The sequence below is a fragment of the Mastacembelus armatus genome, chromosome 15, assembly GCF_900324485.2.
Source record: "Mastacembelus armatus chromosome 15, fMasArm1.2, whole genome shotgun sequence".
Lineage (NCBI taxonomy): Eukaryota > Metazoa > Chordata > Actinopteri > Synbranchiformes > Mastacembelidae > Mastacembelus > Mastacembelus armatus.
In genome coordinates this window covers 9,796,015-9,808,234 of record NC_046647.1, presented here as the reverse complement: position 1 = coordinate 9,808,234, position 12,220 = coordinate 9,796,015, and positions in this window count along the sequence as shown.

Genomic DNA, 12,220 nt, shown 5'->3' with positions numbered 1-12,220 from the left:
GGCTTTTTTTTTTTTTTTTTTTTTTTTAACTTGGGGAAAACAAAGAATGCAGAGTCTGATGCATTTCACTGCTTTTTCTAATGTCTAATATTTTGTCTTCATATCTCTTTCAGCTTTCCTTTCTCTCTCTATCCTCCTCTCTGATGTTATCTTTGGTGCAGGCTTTTTTTTTTTTTTTTTTTTTTAAATAGCTTTCATTTTCATCCTCTTCCAAACTGTCTAAGACTGTATAAATCTGCATTGCACTCTTATTACTGAACTCTATGCTAAAAATATGCACTCCTGCCTAATGTCAAGTTAACGTCCACTGACTGCACAAGGGCTCATTGGATTTGCCAATCAACATTGTCCACTTCAGGACAAGACTCGTTCATTGTGTGATAATTGCTTTAAATTGTGGACAGGCTGATCGTGTGCTGCAGCTGAGAAAGAACCAGAGTTTGATTCACATTGTGGGTTCTGCTCCTTTCCTTGACTGAGTGACCCCATCTGGCATAGAAAATTACAGAGGCAATACACTGCAATCAGGCCTCTTTTCTGCTGCAGCATGAAGGATGGAGAGGGGGGCCTCGAAAGAAGAAATACATCACACCTTGTGGCTGTGAGCTTTGAGCCAGGATGAAAGCTCAGGGATGTGAAAAGAGTTGTTTTTCTCCTTTTTGTTCAAGACAGTTAATTAGCATTGAAACCGGCTGGTGTGTATCATGCCTTCCTGCAACTAAAAACACAAAAGGCAGGCAAATTGTAACCTGTTCTATTTAAATGAAGCTGAGAGTCTCACATGCACGAAAAAAAAAAAAAGATGAATTATGGATTTAATTTTCCACAGGTTAGTTTGCACAGATTACCTCAAGGCTAATGTATTAAAAATATATCTGCAGGTTATCAAAGGTTTTATATAAACTGCAAAGTGAGATACTGCCAATGTCATGCAGATAAGTCCTTAAAATGTGGGAGTATTTGCAAAAAAATGCTTCAGCCTGCTTCATCCGATCAAATGATACAATGAACAATCCTTAGTAATTTAGAGGTTTTAGGGACCTAACTGTGTCACGTGGGTTAGAAAGTGTGTTCAAACTTGAGGCAGCTGGCCAAGATATCAAACTCTGGCATCTCCTGTACAATACATGTGAAGACTTCATTGAGCTGTTTTAGAATAACAAATAAATTACAATGCAGTGAGTAAACTTTGCTACTAGTGGTAAAGAATAAAATTCAACTTTGGGAGTTTATTTTTCTGCTGAAATGGAAAGCGGCTGATTCTCATGTTGAGTTCACTGAGCGATTGAAATAGATAGAAACTCTTGGTGGGCACAGCCTGGTTAAGGGGATGTGCTCACTCTCAGACAACAGCTACTGGCAGGCTGTGAATCTCTAATCATTACTCTGTGTGATTTCCCACTGGGCTCTCCAGCCCTAATATGCACTGTCATTGACAGCACGTAACAGGATAATTTGTTTACCTCCTCTGGAAGCATGTGAACGTGACCTAGTCAGTTCTCTCATTGCTTAGCTGTTGGTGGTCTAAATCTTTTTTACGTCAATCTTTATCATTCTGGCTGCCTTTAATAGCCGCAAAAATTCAATGATTCACTTGTGTTTTCTTCAGAGAGCCTGAAGAATAATTCACAACCTGCAGCCTAGGTATATTGTTCTTGATGTTTAAGTTATGTTGTTATATTGTTATGTTATATTGTTATATTTTTCAATTAAATCAGATTTGCAGTGGCAAAATTAAAACTATATCTCTTTCAGTCATAGTCAATTTAGTGGTTACAAATTAGGCTTTGCTCTAGAAAAAAAAAAACATTAAGCCAAGGTCTAATCTTTCAGAGAAGCTGGCTTCCCAATTTAACCTGGTATTAATACATGGCCTTTGGAAAAGAGGCCAACAGATCAGCACAGATCATTTATAATGCTGGGAAGGAGTTTGCCCTACATTGCAAATAAAAACCAATGTGTGTGGATAAAAGAAATTGGTAAAAACTTGAGCCAAATAAAGAAGTTAAGTAATGAACAAGCAATTTGAAAAATAAAATGATACAATTTTAGACACAAATACACAGAATTGTAGTCACCTAATAAATTAGGCAACTTTTTATTTAATTTATTTTTTTTTAACATATGTAATTATATCTCTCCTAACATGTTTCTGTCAAGTTGTCCACACACCACGTTATTATTGCTGCAGCTTACATGCATGGATGAATCATGAGAAATTGGGCCCCTGGGCACAGGTTTGAGTCATTTTGCACCTATACTTATTTTGTGTCTATTTTTTGTATTTAGTTTTTTTTTATTTTGGTGATAATTTTGCAGCATTTGGGGTTGTTCTCACACTCTTTAGTCAGATTATCTCTTTTTAGTGGTCTTGTATCTCTTTGTAGCTGTTTTGCATCCAATCTGTTGTTGTTTGTAGGCTTTCCACTGAAAAGTTAACAGTCCTTTCATAGTTTTCCTCTAGGGCCCCATGACCCCTTGGGGCCCTGGACCTGTGCCTGCAAAGTTTACAGGAGCTTCTAGACTGCAGCTCCAGGTGTTGCGGTTTGTCACGGTACCTGCAGGCTGTAACCGCACCTCTACACAGTGATGGGAGACCACAGCTGTATTTTCTTCCAGTGCTGGGACGCCAGGGGGACCACTGCTTCACTTGAGCAAGCTAAGTACTGCCTCTGTGTGTGTGTGTGTGTGTGTGTGTGTGTGTGTGTGTGTGAGGGTGTGTGTGTGTGTGTGTGTGTGTGTGTGTGCTAACGTGTTTATTCCTGCTTCGGTGGTGCTGCTGTGTTTTTCTCTGGGATGCTTGCAGCCTGAGATTTCAACGTTAACTTTCTCTTTGTAGTTTAGCACCTTCTGGTGTGAATGATGAACATTTTCTCAGTAGATCCTACTGTGATATTGACAGTACAGTACGATACTGTCGTGTCATGTAATTATGGCGATGGCAGACCTTGGTATTTTCTTGCTTTGCCATGGAAAACGTCTGTTCCCTATTTATGTCATAAAACACATATTCTTAGATGTCACTTTTAATCAACCCACTTCACTCTTGGTAGACATTATGTTAGCCCACAGAAATTTAATCAACGATTCTGCATAGATGCAAAACTTTGAACTAGGGACTGTAACAGTGCAGCTACTTATTAAATAGTTCAATGTGGGTATGTGTGAAATGAAGCAGCAGGACTTCTGGATATGGTCATTAGTAGATAAAAACCAAAGTCACAACACTACTCTCTTTTTGAAGGCTTTGTGTCAAGGGCAATTTTTCAAGTTACATTCCAGCTGAGTGGAGGACTTTTTAAATGTCCAGTTTGAGCTCCCCCACTGTTTTAAATTCACATCACTCAAAAACAGCACAACGTAATTAATGGCAAGTGTTGTCTGGGCCTCTGATGGAGTGGGTTTGGGGGGTGGGGGTGGAGGTGAGTGGGTGCAACGAATCTCAAAGGACATGGACACAGTGGTGATCTGAATGTCAGTCACTAGCACATTTGAGTGGTGCTCATTTGTGAATGTCTATCGGCCAGAGAAAACTCTTTGCCCTGTAGAAGGATGAGTTAGCCGCCGTGTCATTTGGACTCCATAAATTGGACTCCGTCTCTCCCATGCCCGCCCCTGCACAGTTTTGGACATCACATGAGTTTCATTAGCATTTGCAGGAACTGCAAGACATTTACCACCATGGATTGTGACAGATTTCACAAGCTCAATTTTACTGTTGCCCTGGGGGGGAAGAGGCAGTGCTCACCATCTGTTGATTGTGAGTGTACCCAGCACTTCCATAAGAAGCTGCCTTTCTGCCACTAACAGTCCTCTGACAGTTCTGGTATCTACACAGAAATGGATGCTTGAATTGAAATTTTGTTGTCCTAGAAGGTTAATATATGATTGCAGTTTTATTTATTTCTTTATTTGTTTAGAGATTTGTTGAGATCTGTTAAAATGTTTTAAAGAACGACCCTTAAATCTTGAGGTTGTTGGCACTTTGTTAAATCCTCCACTTGAAGGTGCAGGCCAGAACTTTCTTTGACAATATTTTAAGTCTGAAACATTTCTGAAGACATTTAATTTCATCTTCTTTTCTGTGAAAGGGCTGTTGAAGCTGTTTATTGATTTGGAGGGGGACAGTTTATATGAAGACTGATTATAGGGAAACCACATCTTTTGTCCTCATTAATGCCCGACTTACCCATCACCACACTAATCGTGGTAAACTTGAGGTGCACAGGAGTTGCTGGATTGTTTAAAATGTCCACTAGTACCTGATTCTCTCCAGCTGTGATACTTTTAGTCTTATTTGATTTCATGATTTCTTGAATTCTGATGGGATAACGGTAAAACAGGAAAATGCATGAATGAAGGGAATAATGAAAAAGCATAGGTGAAGGACCCGAGAATGAGGGTACCATAGTCCTCTGGAGACCAAGTATTTATGATTATGTTCTAAGAGATATTGGTACTGTGCAGCACATCACACAGATGAGTAACTGCTCTGTGTGGATGTGCTTTTACATGATTTTCTTAAGACTCACATAAAAATTTGAGAAAGGTTCTCGAGCGGTGCTTAACAGAGAAGCTTTTCACATATTCCACAAAATAAACCTGTAAAGTTAGAGACAGCAGATTCTGTGAATAAGAACCATACAGTGTTTTGGTTCATTGAATTGCATGAGTTTACAGAGATCATAAAATGCTGTTGAAATGTTAATGTGTTCAACTTTATTTTGTAAAAAGGTGCCTATTTTTTGTGGATGGTACCCACTGAAATATGTAAGCATTTTGTTGCTGTGTGCCCTTCAGTAAACCTCAGCCCTCTGCTTGTTGTTTATGGGTTTCCAGTCAAAAAGTCAGCTCCTTGTAAATAGGGTGAGGGGCTTGTAAATGATAAATATGGTTGATAGTCAGATCGTGTTGCTGATTTTATATGCACCTCATGTCGGCACGGTTCATTTAGAAAGAGTCTGCCGTGCTTCTATTTTAGTAGAGTTTCACCTCATTGTAAAACAAATGATTGTGCCCTCGCCTTGTTAATGCTGATTCAATCTGGGCTCAAGTCAGTGAAGCACCATTAAATGCGATTAGTAAATTGTCCATAAGAATTGTCTGTCCTCTTCTCGCTCCCACTTAGACTCCTTTCAATTCTCATTGTTAGATTACATCTCAGAGTGGAAGCATGAAATTAGCACAGCACTAACTGTTTGTATGACCTGGTAAATATTAGGTTTGCTCATAATCCAGCATGTTCACAACAACTCTCAGCTGAAGACTCCAGACTCCGCTTTCATTTGTGCCTTTGAACTTCATTTGGCGTTGGGTGTCATTCAGTAGATCTAATTCCAAGTTAATGCAGAGAAATGGATCAGATTATTAGAACAGATTAGCACTTAAAGTGAGTCACTGATTTCATTTGCACACCTGTACTGATGTGATTTATCTTGCACAAATGAATATGACTAACTGTCTTCTGTAGTCTGTTAGAGGGGAAGCCTCGATGAGTGACTGTAGCAATGTTGTATAGTCTGATATTTCTCTGTAATGGGATTTTAAGTCAGGCGTCGTGTGTGCAGCTGCATGTTTTAACTGTTCACAAGAAAAAAAGAGATTATTTCTAAAAAAAAGTCATTAAGATTCATCAACAAATCGTTCACTAGCCAAGAAGATAAAATCTCTGCCAAGGCTTATAGAGGCCTTTAATTGAAACAAATAATAAAGCCATATATTCACAATAGAGATTGCTACTTAATTAGAGAGCCAAGAGAAATTGAAGTAATGTATCACAAATGCAGTATACTATAATAATAGTGCTTTGTCATTTAGCTTGATAAAATGCCCTGTGACGCTGATTGCTTACTTGTATTGTAGTGGTGTCCTCCCTCGCTAAGGAGGTGATTTAGTTGGAATATTTGCAGTAAAATGGAAATACAGAATGAATTATGAACACCCACAATTCCTGAACCTAAAGTAACGATTCATAATTGCTGTTGATCAACTCAATCAAAGCATTGCTGATATAAAAACCCAGCTCAATGAAGCTGTAAGTAAATGATTATCACCTTGCAGTGCAACAAATTAACACTAGGATCTGAAACAATCCTTCGCACTAAGTGTTGCTGGCACCAGCAGATGAAGTGCCATGGTGGTGATGAGTGCTATCACCAAAGCATTCTCCTCTGGGGCTTGACAAACATGATATTTATGACAGTCCCCCCGACAAACAGGACAAGGCTGTTTTCAAAACCTGCTGCATTTTACTTTTATGGGAAGTGGGTGAGAGTTGTGACAGAAGGAGCAGGTCCAGACTGCTGATGCTGGCGGTGTGAGCTCCTTCTCCACACCTCCTATTTCTAGGCTTCCAGCATGGTGCCATTAATCAAACTCCAGAAGTTAAGTGTTACTGGAGGCATTGCTGTGTTATAAATTGCATGGGGAAAGCATAATTAGTTAACAACAAATCTATTTTACAGTCATACTGTATTCAGATGGGGATGCATTTGGTTCCAAATGCTTTTCTGCTTTGGGCCAGAAGTATTGCTGGCTCACCTGATGCAAGTGAGACCAAAAAATACTTAAGATCTTTGTGGAAGTCATTAAAAAGCAGAAGAAAATGGAATAATGTGTCTGATGGACCAACATCTCTTTGCTCTGCCAGATGTCTTTCATGTACGATATGTGAGCAACTGTATTATATAGACCAGGAAGGATATTTACACACACTGAATCCCAATAGGTTGGAATGGCTGTGCCTGAAGTCCAATTACTCTTACCCAACAACAGCAGTTTTCTCTCACACACTCGAGTTTCTCAATAACCTTCTGATACTCTTTGTAACTTGAAAATCTGTGTCCACCTTTGCAGTGTTTTTTTTTTGTATTTCCATGCCAGTTCACAAAGTTGTGTGTTCCATACTTCATCTGAGATGCCGGTTCTGCCTAAAGCAAAACGATGGTTTTGCTCATTACTTCTCATGTCTTTAGCACGTCCTCAGGACCTTAACCCAGGCAAGGACCATTTCTATGTAATTGGCACTGATGCTGCTCCTGTTGCCATTTAGTATTTTTTGATATGGCCCAGCTTTCTCAATGGAAAGAACAGGGTGCAAAATGTCTCTCACTACAGGCGGCAAATTACTTCTCAGAACTCCACTAACACCCCTGCGCTGTGCAGAGCTGCTGTAAACGCAAAACAATTTGTCCAACATGAATTGGCTCCCCGGAGACTGTCTTAAGTGTTAAATGACCTGTGTGAACCCAATACTAATCCGTGGCTGGGAGTTATTCAGGCTTGGATGGCTAACACTTATACCCTCTGCAGCCATTTGAAGGCTGTTTATGCAAATTCAAGGTGATCTGATTTTTCTCATGGCTTAGTTTACTGTCTCTGAGCTCCCTGGAGACTCCTGCAGTCAGTCCACGTGCTCCAACTCCCTGCCTACACAGACATGTCAGTGGGCCTGATTATAATGTAGCACAGGTGTTTCATAAATAATAAGCTTCCTGAGTAACAGTTTACAGTTTACATTTTTCTGGGATTTTTTTTTTAATGCTTAAAAAAGCCACAATGAAAATGTGAAACTGCTGCAAGTGCTGCTGTAGACGGAACAAAAAAAAAATCCAACACAATTGTGCATGGAGAAATCACAGCTCACGCTATAAAAAGAATATTAAGAACACAACTTTTTATTTTTGTCCTGCTGACAGCGTTACATCTGTTTCGAGGATAAACCTGAGTAGTGCATTTTGTGTAGTGTACTACCACTAACACAGCAGGGGGCAGCAGTGAGCCACGGGTTGTACATCTGGTTTGACTTCCTACCTTTTCTTTCTCATAAACAGTATTGTGGTCTGCCCTCCAGACATCTGCTTGGTTGTAAAGGAAATGAATGAATAAAAAACAAACGCCTATGAATGACGCACCAGGAATTTATGTTCCATGCAAACATATATTATGTTTTAATATTATAATCTTATTGGTATGTTTATTGTTTCTGTCAGCATTTCTGTTTAAGTGCTTCTGTGTTGTTGTGTCATGTCTTTGTAAACTGAAAAGAGGATGTACGAGGAAAGGAGAGACCTCTGAAGAGGCAGTCGAGTAAGGATGGAGTGAAGTTAGGGAAGAAAGTATAGCGTGACAGCCAGTCACAGTACAATAGAGAGGAGATCATTAATTAATGTGGCTGAAAGTGTGAAGTGAATCGATTTGCGCCCCCTGAGCACGACATGCAATAACACCCCCATCAAACAGACCTGGTGGTGGTAGGGGAATCTACACTCCCCCCTGTCAGTTCACTTCTGTTTTAATCACTTCTAATTGTTTCCAGTGACATGCACTAAATATCTGGGAAGAATGCAATACATTCATACCCCCTGGTTCTTCTCATTAGGTCCCTTTCTGTCTTTCTTTCTTCTTTTTGGCCCATTCATTCCTCTGTCAGTGAGTGCGGGATGCCTTGATTAAAGTAGTTGTTTAATAAGTGGCTTTTACTTATTATGCTGCTGTATTTCCTTTGCCTTTGTTATCTGTACACATGGAGGAGTGTGTGTGTGTGTGTGTGTGTGTGTGTGTGTGTGTGTGTGTGTGTGTGTGACAGCTGGCTCTCTCTGCCCCCTGTCACAAAGAGGCTGTGACTGCTGGAGTGTGACCAGCCTCTCACCCGCCTGCCCCCCTTACATCCCTCCTTCCCCACCCCTGCAGCCTTGCCTGCCCGACTACTTTGCTTGTTGCCCTCGCTCTCTTTTTAGATCCGCACTGCATATGGGTCTGGTCAGCCATGGAAACCTGCTCAGCCCAATTAGAAGCAGGCGCCAGCTGGGCTTCCCCTCCATTCTTCTATCCTTCCTCCCCAGCTCTGACATGTTCCTCTCCAGTAGCCCCACGCTCCAGCATCTTACAATCAGAGCCTCTCTCACGCCCGCAATCATGCCAAGCTGATGGGCACGCTGTCCCTGGTGCGTGGATGGAGGCAGCGATTTGTGACACATCCCCTCTCTGGGCGCCATACACGCACATCCATGCTACTGCAGTTACACTTACAAAGACAGACAAACGCATACATGCACACTGTGGTGAGGGGCCCACAGTTTCCCCTGCCAGATGCTGTGTCTTGTCTCTGGCCTTACCAGCTGGTTTGAACCAAATGGCAGGAGAAAGCAGTGGTGTCATTGAGCTCAGTGGCTGAACTATAGTGAGGACAGTCTGCTTAACTCTCACTCCATCAAAGCTGGAAGAATTAGTTATCATTCAATGTCTGAACCAATCAAGCCTCACTGGCAACTGTGGAATATGGGTATTTGCTTTTTCAATATAGATTTCTGGTATCATTGAAATAGATCTGCATTCTGACTTCATATTCACTGACTTAGCAATCATTATTGCTCATGGAAATATATCGACAAATCTTTCAGTAAATAGTCACAGTCCAAAAATATTTCATGAGCTTGAGAGAATCTATTCAGTGAGAAAGATTATTGAATTTCAACTGGCTTACCAGCAGTTCAGGGACATACAGAGTTATTATGTTTTATATAAATCAAAAATACTGATTCACTAATAAGAATTTCCATTTCAGCAAATTACTTATATACCTCTTCAACAATAGTTTATTGGTTTAGACTATTATACTGATCCTAAAGTGCAGCTGTGTGCAAGGGTTACTTCTCAAAATGGTTTTATTTTTCTGCCTCTTGTCTTCTGTTTTCCCTCATATTCTGCTTTGTGGTCATCAATCACTGATGTAGGGCCTGATTGCGCATGAAGTGGCTGGATCCCATCTCCAGGTGTGACAGGGGCCTATTTTTCGCTGGTGGCAGTGATGGCTCTGTGTCCGAGCTCATGACAGGATGCTCTTTGCCCCCTCTCCTGGGATTTGAGAGTTTGAGGGGCCACTGACCCCTTTTGTCCTCCTTTTGTAGATGGTCTTCGACATGGCTTGTTTTAGGCAGCACCAAAGACAGTAATTGATTTTTCTCTCTTCTTTGATTTCGCCTGTGGCTCTCAGGCGGCGGCTGCGTCTCTCCTTTGGGAAACAGATGAATAAAAAGGCAGAGCGTGAAGTTTATAGCCAACAGTTGCAGCTCTGACAGATGGTCAAACTTCACGTTATCAGGACCTGATAGAAGTCCAATATGTGATGGTTAGCTTCTGAATTGGCTTCTGAAAGGATCGGTCATAGACCAGAGAGTACTGAGCCGTGAAGAGCTGGAGAGATGGGAGATATTGAGGCGCTGAGATGCTGAAGCTGAGAAGGACCTAAGCTTAGATCTGCCAGGCTACATTAATAGATTGGTGAGCTGATAGACGCACTACAGAATACTGCGGTGAATAAACAGATGCAGGCCCAGAAATTTAATTTCATTCCGTTTGCTGCAGCCAGTGGGAAAAGTTGATCCAGCCTTCAGGGACGTGTTTTGAATGTCATCCAAGGAACTTCCACAGAAAATCCTTTTTACATTTACTGTGACCCATCAGCATTATCACATGTAAACCGACCAGTGTGATATTATAAGCTAAACAAAAGTAAATTAAAGTCTTCTTTTGTAAGTCTCCATAATATTGAAAGAATCAGCAGAGCATTCATCATAATAGTGACCTTGTGTCGTCTTGTCATCCAGACTGACTTAATCAATTGCAAGAGTTGTCAGCTGTGACAAGAGGCGTTTAGCCTGGAGACGAGTGAGACAGGTGGCATGGACTGTCTTCAGACGCTCTAGCCTGTCTCCATTAATGTCAGTGTCTGCTCCAATCCAGACAGCCCCTTTCAGACATGCTCCAAAACTTTGTTAGCCAAGTTTGTTTAATCTCTAGTCTTTTTTCACTACATGTAGGAATAAATGAGCCAATTAACAGTGAATGAGAAAATCTCCCTGTATGTTACAGTTTGAGGTGTTTTGAGCGTTGCATCTTGCAGAGAAGCTGTAGCATTCTCTGACAGGAAAGCCTAAAAAGTGGTTTATGGTGTAATTTTAATCATCTCTATCAGCTCATTTTAATTGTTAGCACCTCTCCAGCAGGCTCAGGCAATTTGACTATGATGCTAAATGAATCTTATTTATTAATGGAGTTCATACTGCTTGGCATCATCAAAATAAATCAATGTCAATCTTATGCATTGTTATGAACTGTTTTCCCATTATTGGCATAATAAACAAGAGGAAAAAAACATCTGTTTTGATGAATTATGTAGATTATATTACTTTAGTTATTCACTTTAATGAGAGTGAAGGGTGTTAAGAGGACAAAGCAGGGGGACGACGGTCAAACAATGACGGGGATGCCGTCACATCTCCTTACACATTGTCCTTTACCTTCCACTTGCCCTACAGTGGCTTTCTATCTGTAACTATCCACACCTCACTGCTGAATGATTGGTTGCGAAATGGCACATTTAAATTGCATGCTGTGTTGAAGTGATTTTCCTGCCTACCTTGATGCCTATTTTGTTATGGAAATTCATGTTGCATTAACATAACCAGCAGGAGTTCAGAACAAGAAAATAATGAATCCTGGTGGGAAGGAGCAGCGCTCTCCACCTTTATCTGTGAATTAATAAATACACATACAGTAAAGGGTGTCAGGAGAACCAGTGCTTTGTTCCCTGGTCAATGCCAAAACACAAAGTGTGGTGGCATTTGTTTTTCTATAGTACTGCAGATATCATAGAAGTCATAACTCCTAGAGATATCCTTCTTTTAGAACTGATAGGGGTGACAGGATGGCCCTAGTCTGACAATGAAATTCAAGAAGAAGAGGAGGAAGAAGAAGGAAGGTAGACGGTGTAACAATAAAAAAAATATGCAATGGCTGGGTCAAATGTGGGTGCAGCAACAGGGCCACTGTGATCTGTGACCACCTAAGCCTGTAAAGTGTTATATGCACTGTTGTATTGTTTTGCTGTTGCTGTGGAGGGTTGCTGCTCTGTGAACTGAAAGCTGATTAGTGACAAATGGCACAAATGTAATAGCTGGAGTAAAGCAGAAAAGGCAGCACATCATCTGAACCCCGTAATGGTCTGCTATCAGTACAGGCAAATGTGAATAACTTAAATAATGAACCCAGCAGTCAGGAGCTAACATTACTAGGTTTAACTACACTGTAGCTCACATGTTTGGAGCTTCCTGTCACAGCTGGGCCCAGCCAAACTGGGCTTGCCTGTTTACTTTTCTTTGTTCGGTGACTAAACTCCATTCACCTGATTCTGGATGCATACAGGGTCTCACTACATCCT